This window comes from Centruroides sculpturatus, unplaced genomic scaffold (genome assembly GCF_000671375.1).
Source record: "Centruroides sculpturatus isolate CEXI.00-Female unplaced genomic scaffold, Cexi_2.0 scaffold2913, whole genome shotgun sequence".
Taxonomy (NCBI): domain Eukaryota; kingdom Metazoa; phylum Arthropoda; class Arachnida; order Scorpiones; family Buthidae; genus Centruroides; species Centruroides sculpturatus.
The window spans coordinates 2587-15997 of record NW_019386999.1 but is presented as its reverse complement, the minus strand read 5'-3'; the positions used below and the strand labels follow the sequence as shown (position 1 = coordinate 15997).

Genomic DNA, 13411 nt, shown 5'->3' with positions numbered 1-13411 from the left:
TTATATTAAATTGTTTATGGGAATTAAATAGTTTATCTCGTTAAAAGACAAAGAAAAATCGATTTGACCATGCAAACTCATTGTCTTATTCTACAATAGGCGACATTTTTGCGGAGAAAAAGCACGATAAAATCATCATCATCTCGAGTTAAATGTGTTTAAAATATTTAAAATTCGACACCGTACCGAATTTTTTTATATAGAATAATAGAAAATAGAGTGGAATTATCTGTCCATATGTTTGATTTTTACGACATTCTGGTGCTTGGCAGAACTAGTTGGCAAGAACATAATCACTTATAAATATTCTCATTGCCTATCCGAGAAAGAAACGTTTCCTGGGAATGTTCCACTCGACTGATCAATGTTGGTGAGAAAAAACCAATCAAACATAAATAAACAATGTTCGTACCAAGCATAAATTGTCATCGAACAATACCGTCGCCGATTACTTTGGATTTTTTATATTTAAATACTAGAAAAATTAACGGGTAATCTAAACGGATTATCAATATTGTTCTTACAAGATAAAAAAAAAAAAAGTATATATCTATATATATATATTTAGAAAATTCCTGTTAATATTTATTTAAAAATATGGTCCTACTTGTATGATAACTTTTATGGATATTGTTGGATGGTAGAGGGTTATCATCTCCTTAATATCTGATTTGTGATAGAAAACATGTGGTTGGTGGCATCCAAAAATCAAAGCTATGTTCTTCGACAGGTGCCCGGGTCCGCCATTTTGTTATCCACAGGTGTTCGGTAGGATCCTCACACACGTTACATGCCATCGCACGTGTAGTACGAAGTCGAGAAAAGACACACCGGTAACACGAGAAATTTTGACATACCTGGTAGTGTCATCAGGTCCGGTGCTGGTAGAACTGCTACATCCAGTCTTCGGCTTTCCGACGTCCTGGCTAGGAGGTTTAGTTGTGGAACCAGCTAAACTTGACAAACCTGTCTTTTCGACCTCCATTGTCAGCTGGTGTGGAGAACTGTTCTAGCCGGTTGACTTTCACAAACCTGTTTCAGTACGGAAACTGGCCAACGTATAAGTAGGCCGGAAAGCTACTACTTTATAGAACGTCGTAGCCTTTCTCTGTCTAGTAATCGTCGGTTAAACAACGCCAGTCACTGGATGCGTCTCTCTACACAAGGTCCATCCCACACTCTGCGCCAGGTAAAGAAGCCTCCAGGTGAAGTAATGGCGGTTGTAACTTCCCATCCACTTTGTTCGACTAGTTGTGTGTTGTGACCAGTGTCGAAAGCCATCCTCACATCTTGACATCAAAAAAATACAATTATTTTTTACATTGTTTACGACGAATTTTATGTGAAATTATTCCCAACGTACGAAAAGTGCATTAGATCGCGGTCACATGACTATATCTATACAACTACCTTTCTGACGTCATCAGGTTCGTGAGGTAGGTACCCGCACTGATATATATATATATATATATATATATATATATATATGTTCTTACCAATTACTTTTTTCTCCATTTATATGTGTATATATAATTATTTTATTTTTATTTTTATGGCTAGAATAAAGCGGATACTTTATGTACGAGTGGTGTTGGTGGTGTTTTATTTAATCGCACACTCTTAACACACACACACAAAAGAAAAAAACATGAGACATCATATAGGAAAATAGCTAACGAATTCGTGTAAGTAGGCACATTTTCCTCGAATTTTGCAACGTGTACGTCCATTAATTATGAATCACTTCAATGCCAAAATATTCTCAGATAACGAATTATTGTTTGAAAACTGCTCACTGATTATTTTCTCTTGTGTTCACCTAGCCTTAGGGTATCTTCTCCCTACCGAGATTAGGGTGGAGTATACATTTCCCCCTTCTGCCTCGGGTTATTCTTCTCCTTCTTTCCTTCTTATAATGATTTTACTCAACCGAAAAAGGTTACAAAATTCACCTTCTTTAACTTCCATTTTCGATCTGATAAAGGAGGTTCGTGAAAGTCTCTTTTTAAAAACAAGGGCGTAAATATATATATTTTTTAAATGGAAACGAAATTAAAGTTTCTATGCAAATCACGTGCTTCTTATGTTAAATTATAAGAAATATTTACTTTCATTACCTTAATTATTTTATAAATTAACCTATAATCGCACCCATTTAAATATTTTTTTAAAAAATATGCTAATCGCCGTCTTATTGGCTGTTCTCGCTCAGTTTCGACCAATCGGGCGAATGGGCGGAAACGTAACATATATTAAGTCTCATGTTAAAAAAAACATTCGAAAAATTCCGAAATAAATAAAAAGTAATTAAAATTCCTAAATAAAGTTTAAATTTAATTAAAATTAAACTTAAAAATTCTCTTAAAACGCGAATTAGTGACGTAAAAAAGAGCGCGTTGTTACACACGTTTACATACACGTGTACACGTTTTATGTGTTTTAAAAAAAATACGATTTTTTTAAAGAAAAAATTCAATTTTAAGTAATAGAAAAATGTTTTTTTTGTCGCTTTAAATACGTTATTTCGAGTAAAAATACAAAAATCGATTGCGTAACTCGAACGGAAATGGCGAAGGACATTGAATGTGTCAAATCAAGGTTGTTAATAAAAGAAAGGACACGGGGTCAAGGTTTTTTTTGGAGATTCTCTCGTAACAAATGAATTAAGAGAGAGAGACGAAGAGATCCCGTGAATACTCAATTAGTTGTTGACAATTTTGTAGGAGAAAGAAAAAGAATCGTTGCCAACTGACACCGGAGAGATCGATCAATACGATTCTCCTAATTTACTAATTCAAAAACCATCATTTTTAACTTATAAATATAAATATTTTAAGTCCCATAACCGATGGAGATTTATAATTGTTCATATTTTACCTAAAACTAAGCCATAAATTAAACTAGAAGATCGTTTGTGGCCTATCCACGTGTTGAGATTTTGATTGATTGATCAACTTTAATGGCTCGATTTTGCCCCCTATAAACTATGCCTTCGAGTGTTTAAGATGGAATTTTACCTTGCTGATTACATATTAGTATGATGGATACATCGAATCTATTAGTTTTTAGATCTGTTTCCTAGAAAACGGGTTTATATTTTTATATATATCTTTCGTGTGTTTTTACAACGTAGAAAACTTGTGTTTTCGAATGGATCCTGTTACCGTTCTATATTAAAAAGTAGCTTAATAAAGAGAATGATATGTATTATAGTATATAAATTATAAATAATTAATAAAACACGAGAAAAAAAAAACTTATCTTGTGAAATATTCAAGGGCATATGATGCAATACAACAAGTGGACTACGCCCAAATTTATCTACTTTTTTCATAAATTATTATTTTTCTGCTTTCATTCACACACACACGCAAACGAGGGGATAACGTTGAGAACGTGCATCAGACACATCAATTCGTCTATTTACTTAGAAACATCTGCAAACTTTACCATTCTATAACATTATTTGAGTTATTGAAACACCTTCTTTTTATAATAATACATTATTTTATGGCCGTACGACAATTATTTTTACGTATATATTTTTTAACATTACACACGTTCGTCGTTTAACAACTAAAGACAAAAGTTACGTCACAGGAGGGCAAGACGGTCTCTTATCGATTGATCTCAGGCATCTCTTCTTGCCATATAAGGATGTTGGGTGTATCACGTGAACGTAGATGACCAATGATTTGGGAACGATGTTGTGAGACACGAAACGATTTCTTGGTAAACTAGTGAAAATTTCCCTTCGGGCTAATTTTGTTTAGTGGTTACAAAACGTTAAGAAATAGAAAAAGAAATAAATTTAACACAACGTTTTTTTTTTTTCTTTTAAATAATAAGAAAGATATAATTAAAAACGTTAAATAAAATGAAACTTAAAAAGGTAACGTATTAAACAATGTATTAACAATGTAGGGCCTCACTCTCTACCAGGATACAGTTTATGTCCTCGTACGTTTGTAGATAGGAAGGGCCTCTTATATACTATAATTTAGGGCCGTAACAAGTATAAATTCGTCTATTATTACTGTATTAAGTTATATTAAAATATGTAGAGAAGAAACTATATTTACTAACAAAAATGTGAACCAGATTTACATATAAAGTAAGCCTTACGTTTTTGTAGAGAGGAAGGGCCTGTCATAGTATATACTCATATAAATTATGACCATAATAAGTATAAAATTCGGCTAAGTTGCATTTAAATGTGTAGAGAAGGACATTAATAAGATTAACAAAAATGTATAAACATAAACTGTATTACAGGGACTAGATTTATGTATAGGGCCTCACGCTAAGAGGATACAGTTTAAGGCCCCACTTTTTTGAGGAGGAGAAGAACCTCTATAGCTGAATCTCTTAACAAATTCTACTGCGTTAACGAGTGTTAAAAAAAGGAGGGGAAACTGTAGTATATAAATATAATTAAAAAAATACAAACAGCTAACCTATTCCTACACTTTATATAGAAATATAAAGAGGAAAATTCATAGATGAAGTTAGTTGAAATTATTAGGTTATACGTCAGTTGATATTAATCTTATATACTTATTTTTTATAGCCAATTATAAGGAAATGCGTAATGGTTATTTGTAAATCATAAACCTCAAATCATAAATAAGTTCTACAACTCTTCCTATTATTATTATTGTTGTTCCTTCAGCTACTTAATATAACAATAAATCTATCCAATTATTTATATAATTTTTGTGGGTCTTTTTTTTTTTCTTCTTCTTCTTTTCTTTTCCTCTTCTTTATATCACTCATAATTAATATTATTCTATATTAGTGTGATGCACTTTGCCTTGTTTTCTATATCAATAACACGAGTAGCCTAAAGGGTAAGCTTAAAAGTTCAAGGCTTTCTTGATATACTGCCAAAATATTTTCTGCCCATATAATTATAACTTGATTTGTATGGCACACTATGGTCTGTTTATTGATTAATTATTAACTTGTATGTAAATAATTACAGGTAATAACGTTGTTTTTAACATCGGTTGCCAGTTTTTTTTTTTAATTCGAAGGTTATTTTGTTCGAAAGTTATTATTTTATGTAATTTTTAGATAATAATCTTAATTTTTTAATTAAAATTTCTGGCTTAAAATGCCATTTTGTTATTAAATTTTTTGACTTTTTTTTTTAAGACACTTCTCATACGTCAGATGTGAGCGAAGACAGTAAAAAGCTTAAAATAAAAAATGTAAAAATATCTTTATTAATTAATTAAGTAATAATTAATTACAAAATTTAATAATAATTTTCAATTTTTTTATACATTTTTACCACTTTTTTTAAGCTTTCGAGATGCAATTTTTACTCACATATGACGTAACCGAAACACTTGAAATATTAGAATATATTTTTTTAAATTTTAAATTAAATTGTCTTTACGAATTAAAAAATAAATAAAAAATACGATAAAACAATTTAATTCGCTTGTAATTATCCATCTTATGTAGTGATAAGCATAAATACACCCTAAAGCAAATCCGTCGTCGATTCCCTTGAGAACATCCAAAGTCTCGTATGAAAAAAAAAANAGAAGCTTAACAACAGAAAAACTATTATTTAGGGCCTTTCGAATGTTCTATTTAATATTTAAAAGTGGAATTTAATATATAATAATTCTATATAAATTTGGCGAGTATATGAGGCCCGAAATAGAAGTAATTACTGTATTTCTATTTAGGGCCTGTGATGATCGGGAGCCTCAAGCAAAGCGTTTAATTGGCTTATAGGTTAATTCGCCATTGAATACCGATGTAGCAGCTCATAGAAGGACTAGAGAGCTAAAATTTAATATATTTATGAGGTTTATAGTCTGTAATTTAGTAAAATTTACATTCAGTTTTTCTACGTAGCGCGTTATTTGTATTTCCTTTTATGGGGCCTATCATGAGTTATAACGTTGGAATTTTATTACACGCCGTAGGAATAGGCATTTCGAATTGGATGAATTTCTTCCTTTTTACTCAAAATTTTTCCTTTAATTTATAATAAAGGTTAAAAGGTGATAATGGTTTCGTGAATCCCAGTTTCGCGGAACATCCGCAGCATTTAAATGAACTACAAAACGCCATCTGCCGACTAGAAATGATTATAACGTTTAAATATTTATAAATTCTCTTAAAATATATAAAATAGTAAAATATACTCAATTAAAATTAATAAATTAAAAATATATAAATATTAAAATTATATCTGTTATAGATATTTCATTATTTAAATTCTTATACTAAAAAAAAAAAATTAAATAAAAAGCATATACGCCTGCCATCTGCCGGCGATAAATAGAGATAAACGTTTGAATTTCTGTACACGTGGTTTTGAATTTCTGAACACGTGGTTTTTTTTAATTTATCTTTAAAGTAATATTTATTGTCAAACTTAAGAAGGAAAGTATTTAAAAAAGAGAAGAATCTCCTTAGATGAATAACACGTGAGAGATTTTTTAATTGTTGCGTGATTATAGGTTTATTTACCCTTTTTTTCCCCCTCACGTGGGCCTCAAAACTGATTTCTGGATATGTACATGCAACTGTAAATTTGAAATTTGATGACCCGAAGAAATCAAATTGAGTTATAAATCTCTTTATCCCCGATAATGTGGGCCCACATCAAGCAAATGTTAAGTACGAGACGTCTTGATTTTCGTGTAAGGAATATATTAAGTAGGTTAAATTGTAGGAGAATGAATCATTTTGATTTTGCAAATTTGGCTTTAATGTCATCACAATTTTTCTTTCTTTTTTTTTCTATTCTAAAATTATAGGTCATTATATATAATATATTAAAGAATTTTAACGTTTTATTGAAGTTTTATTGTAATTTAGATAATGTTGGTTGTTGATCACTTAATAAAAAACGTTACTTTATTAACTTAATTCATTGTCAGCTTCAGGTAAGCTATACTCAATCTAAGGCCTCGAGCTTTTAGGGGCCTCAAACACTAACTTGTCAAGTATTCCGAACAGAATATTAAGTCTTGTAATGGATTATACGACTATATATAAAATGGCTTCGTAAATCCACTTTAGTTAAAGGCCTTGTATGTTTAGAGGCCTCTGATACTGTATAGACATTTATCAATACAAATATTTGCTTGTCTTAGTCCAATACTTAAATAAAATACAGGATCTTGGGCTTTGTGTAATATCAAACTTCGTCTTATATAACTTTATAGGATATAAACTTATATAAAAGGGCCTCGTACTTTTAGTGACCTTAGATATGCAAAAATATAAACTGTAGCTTATATTTTACGTTGATATTTAGTCTTAATTCGATACTCAGTACTAACAAGATCTTGTACAATATGAAATATGATGTGATAGAAACTTTAGTTTATAAAAATTTAGGCATATATATATAGAAGGGCCACTCCAGTCTATTATGGCTTAGGAGCTTGTTAAGCTTGGTTTTACAAGTAAATTAAACAAGATACAGCTTAAGACTTAATATTATTATGTACAATTTATCTTACACTTTAAAATTTATCACTGCTTGATGAAGAAGAAAGGCCTCATATTCAGTCCTGGGCTTAACTTAAAATTGCTACTGACCTTATTACGATATTTTGTAGCACTTAAATTGTTGCTAAAGAATTACAAAGCTTACATTCTCTGTAGAAATGTATACAACAAAAGATACGTTACATAACTTATAATTAGTAAAGGCCTTAACTTTTTTTCGAAATTTTCAATGGGAATTACGGGTTTTAGAAATGTTTAAATTATATACATTAACTTACACCTTTTTTTGATGTTAGACAATAGTCTATAACCTATATAATCTTGTTCTGTAAACAAGGAAAACGTGGAAAAATGTCGATGCCATAGATTGATATCTGAGTTCTTCATCTAATACCGAATCATCTGAATAAAATAGCTACTATAGTAATGTACAGTACATGGCACAAATACTACAACGTTATATCAAGATTTGAATATGCCTACTAACGACAGAGTTAAGTTACAGCGTGTTTAAGTATTCTGCATTGTGATGAAAGAGAATAATAGATAATTGAAGACGTTTCTTCATATTATATTTAAGTTTTAAGTACCATAATTGCTTATTGTTTTGTTAGCTTGTAAGCAACTTTGTTATCTGTTATCAGGCCCAAATAGAGGAGGCCAGTGAGGCCATCTGGTCTAGACTCCAAACACAAAAAGGCCTCTTAGGACCCTTTTTGTCTAGACCTAGATGCAGTCTTTTATGTAGGATGAAAGTAAAATAAATTAAAATTTATTTTAATAAGCAATGTATATTAAAAGAAAGAAAAATTATATTTTGTGTTTTAATATACTGGAGGCCTCAAAAATCTAAAATGACCGAGCTCTGTGAGGCCCTCTGAAATATAAGTACGAAGTCTTTTGAAAACTTAATAAAATCATTAAAATACAGATTTTTTATCACTCTTCGAAAGAAAATTTAATTTACATCTCTCTCCTTTATGATTTTTTACATAAAAAATATCAATTTTGGGTCCTTTTTTGTGTCTAGGGCCTAGGGGAAAAGGAACCGATTAGGCTAATTCTATATGAAGTTGATAAATACTAGAAAAACTTTTACATTTTTGGAATTTATTTACTTTTTTTTACAGAATTTGGGCAAACATTATATAAAAAATAACTTATAAGTTTATTATAGGAAGAAAAATTAAGCTGGAATTAATAGTAAAATGATTCGATAGACTAAAATCCTTAAATTTATAACTTAAATCGTATTATAAATTTGTAGATAGGATCAAATACTTCATAAATAAAACATTATAAATAGGGGGAAAAAATAAAAAATAAAATGTTATATGAATTTGTTAAAGCGATCGGATCTTCTTCTTTAGGAGTTTAATGACTCTACTTGATCGAATCTTTCTGAGACTTCTTCGTTTCTTATCATTAATCTCATACTTTAAACGATTAAATTCAGCAATTAAATTGTTGTTTTATGTTCTTCAATCTTGTAATTCATTGATTCGAGAATTTAAAATTATCTATTTAAATAATTGAATTTTATTCGATGATAAAACTAACGTAAATGACAAGTTAATGAACATTAAGATTTACAGAATCTTGGTATCGATCTCTATAATAGAGGTTGTAGAGGAGTCAGTGGGTTTTTGGGAGCAAAAATCGCATTAATTTTGATTTTTTTTTACTTGAGAGACGATTTCACAGCCTATTCTCGATATAACGGACTGAATGCGGATGCGGGACCCTTTTAAACCTCTTTGCCAATTTCTTTAGAAGTGTTTTACAGATGCAGAACAGAAATAAGTGAGATGAGACATCTAAGAAGACGAGTACCCATGCCATAGCCTGGTTTGCCCATGTGTTAATGCGGCCTTCGTTCATGTTAACGTTCAGAGAAGGCTAATGGGCGAAACACCAACTTGATGTGCATACGAGGAAAAGATTTTGGCAATAGTTAAATGTTTGTAGATTTGAAAATTAGTTTTTGGTNGCTTCTAAATATCGAAAAATTAATTGAACTTTAAAAAAGTTATTGCTGTTCTTTTATATTCATTTTATTGTGACGAAATTCAAAATGCTATATCGACAAATACCTTGATTAAATTGAAAATAATAAACTTTATACACTCCAATTCTATAGATGAGGTTCTGTACACATTCTTATTATAGATGAGGAATAAATCATAAAAATAAGGAAGCCATAATCCTCATCTCTTATAGAAAAAGCAACAAATTTCAAAGAAATTATCCCATTAATAGACAAGAAAGGAGACATGATCCTTATTATTTTTCTTATTAATAAATGAGAAGACACACACACACACACACAATTCTCATGAAATTGTATCTCTTCTGTGTGGTTTACAATATTGCGTTCGATCTCAAAATTTGATGGATCGATTTTGCTGAAAATTTGCCATTTTCTATTAATTACGATGCTGAATCCGTAAATGTAATAAGGATCCATTTAAATGTAAACAATAGGGGTTCACGACTTCGTTTCGATATACACAGGAGTCAAAGTGACAATATTCTTGCTCCCGACGCGAATGAGGGCGCCTAAAGGAATTTAGGGGAGAAAAAGAAAAAAGAGCATTGTGTGCGCCTAGCGGAAAATAGGAGCGAAAAACAAACAAAACACAAGAACAAAGCAATTGATGGCACGCCAGTGACCAAGCATTCCCTGAACCCTGAAAGTTCGGTGGTGGATTCGCGCCTCGCCCGGACGGGCTGAACACGTCTAACGCTTGAATAGGGCCAGTTATCCTTAAAAGACCTCCCGGAAGACATTATCCCCCGCTCCTCGCGTACAGCCAAGCAGTAAGCTTCGGCCGGCAAAAACGATATCGTACATCGGAGGGAACAACGCTTAAAGCTAAAAGCCTCCATATTAACTCAGACAACGAATAGAATAGAATGGCCATTGCTTTCTTCTTGGATCGCCTCTCCGGATCGAAAGTCTCTCCGTACTTGCCGTGCAAGGATCGCACCTCTCAGGGCTGGCAGCTAGAAAGATCGCCTCTCCCGTGGTCGGCAGGTATCAGCAGGGTCGTGAAAAGGCAGGGATAAAGGAAACACATGCCCAAGGCGCCAAGATAACGGAGCGCCAAAATTCCAAAATTGTTACATGGGCAAACTAATAAATTCATAGAAAACTGTCGCACACGAGTATGCCCCTGGTACCAAATGCTCTAGCCGCATATATAGTTACAAGGATAACCTCTTTTGTGGAGGAAAGTGCAAATTTCGCCTGTCCGCGATCGCAGGTAGAAGGATTGCTTCTTTCTTTCCGGCTTTGCCTCAATTCTATCGCCATATGACAAAGTCGCGCGATGTCCTTTGTTTAATGTGTATACAATAACTAATTAATTCATCAAGAAAATTTATATTTAGATGATCTTTAATAATATAATTGTAAAATTATTATTCTCAAGTGGAAACTTTTAGTAGTTAACAGTAATAAAAGGAAAAACCAGACATGTTTAAATTGACTTATACTTAACAGCCATGACCTGCAAGGCAATTGATGATGATAATTATAATGACCTATATGAAATTTATAATAATAAAAAATACAGTCAAAAGTTCAAAATATTGTCTGAAATTTAAAATATGTTAACATCTACAGACTTTTTATTCTAGGAAATTTAATAAATGAAAGGGTTTTTTAAAAACTCTCCGCTTTGCGGGTAATAAGAAGGCCGTTTTTAGCAGGCCTATTATGGGTTCGGCTAAGTCCACAATGGAGCGGCTGGGTGGTGGGGGACCACCCCGAAAACTTCATGGAATTTTTCGATCCATCCGGATCTTGATTGGTTTTATTCGATCTGCCAAATGAGCGAGCGATCTGCCACATGGGCGATCTGCCAAGGAGCGAATGCCTTCTGGGAGGCCTTTTATGGGAAACTCGCCCTTATTTACACGTTATTAACGTGAAGAAAACCAGGAAAACTCCACGTGGCTAACCCGTGGCGAGGTGCGAATCCACTACCGACTATCATTGTTCAGTGGTTTTATCCACTCGGCCACTGGTGGCCTTCTGATCTTGCTCCCGGCTCTTCAGAGCGGTGGGTTGTCATTCTAACCGCTCGGCCATCCGTCCGTCAATGAAAGATCTTATCACAAAGATGTACATTATTGGTACATACTTAGATAGGGACCAGATTCCCATAAAAGTCTTCCCAGTAGGCACTCCTCGGCAGATCATCTGTGTGTCGCGTTCAAGTAAATGCTTTTTTCCCCTTTCTGTTGAGGCCTCGATCGAACTACTTAGAGGCATTATACAAATATAGAACAAAAATAGTGGGCAGTGAGATGAAGCCTCTAAGAAGAGGAGGCCTTTGGCTACGGTTGGTTATATCCATGCATTTAATTTAATACAGCCCTGATTACAAAATCGTCATCATCATAGAGAACTTAAAGATATTTATCATATTCTATATCAGAACTTGCTCGAAAGGCCTGTTGTATACTGTTATACTGTAGTGTATTGTTTTTCAATTGAAACATATTACAGATTATGAAAACATAATATTGGACCGCGAGTTTCATGAATAGTTGCTAGTCAGGCCCAATCAAATAGGCTCATTACGCCTATTTGATTGGGCCTGACTGGCAACGGGAGTCAACCGAGCATGGGTGAAGCAAGGATAGCAAATGAACTTGTTGCTATGGAACCGGATTCGAATCCTGATCTACCGAGATATCAGTTTTTTACTTTGAAAAAATGAACGTCCTTCTAATTTTGTTGATTCGCCAAGCAAAACGTCCTTCAGACAATCAAGAAATTTAATGTTATAAAATTTTTTAGTGTTTTTACTTACAGATTTCACAGACATTCATCTAAGCTTTTACAAGAAAATTCGGTAAAAATCTGTAAATATCTTTAAAACAATTATAAATTTGGTCTTCATCTCGTACTTAATAGCAATTTAATACACTTAAAAAGAAAAATTTACATTCTGAGGAAGTTTAACAGAAGACGAAAAATACGAAGATTCACGATAAAATTAATGAGAAATAAGGAGAAATTCGCAAAGATAATTATTAAAAATGCCCAACTCAAAAATTCCGCCAAGGCTTGGCACCTAATCTTCACTATCAGGACCAAGAGCCTCGATAATCAAGAATAGGAGCCTAGCTGTACCCACGTTTACCACAAACTTTTTCTGCATTTTGAGCGCTAAAAACCCATTCAAATTTCAGAAAAAGTTAAATACTTACTATTTATCGCAAATACATTAAAATAATTTATTAAATTATTTTTTAAGCGTTATCTTTTTAATTAATTACAAACAAAAAAACTAGTTTATTCGGAAATGCCAAACAACATTCTATTAATTACTTCCTCTCTTTTTTTTATAGAACAAAAATTTTCCTTCTAACGTCAATTATATTCTAATCTTCTCTTCTTTTCATTACTGAATAATTTAATATTAAAATACGGCTACATGCCTTGATAAATGGCACACTTAATCATAGTATTTGTGCTAAACGCAAGGACATGAAACCAGTTTCGTAAATTTATTCAATAATTATTCATCTTTTATCTATTATATCTTTAAAATATAATTTTTAAATATGCGAATATTTGAATTGGAATTTCATTCTTTTCAAAAGAACCATTTATTTGCTTTTTTTGTTGTTGTTTAGAGGATTAAAACTAGTTACACTAGATGCTCTGAAATTGATTTAGTGGGAAAGAGAAAGGAAAATCTTGATTGAAAATCGTATAAAATATGGAAGAACGAAGCCACAATAACAAGAAAAAAGTTGAAAAGTTCTATTTATTTCAGGATTTTCTCAAAGAATTTGAACATTTTCTGCGTATCAGTTCGATTAAGTTGATTCTTTCCATCACGCAGTCATTAAGAGTGCCGTGTTCATCATGGTATATTGCCTGATCCAAAATGGGGACGTCAGATGG

At 32.2% G+C, this 13411-nt stretch overlaps 1 long non-coding RNA gene across 1 annotated transcript; it reads left to right on the top strand.

Annotated features, from left to right (window-relative positions):
* Window positions 1–812: 812 nt before the first annotated feature.
* On the top strand, window positions 813–1800 carry LOC111616033. The gene is made up of 2 exons (XR_002755180.1): window positions 813–1436; window positions 1561–1800. It is a non-coding gene; the product is annotated as an uncharacterized LOC111616033 (long non-coding RNA).
* Window positions 1801–13411: the final 11611 nt, after the last annotated feature.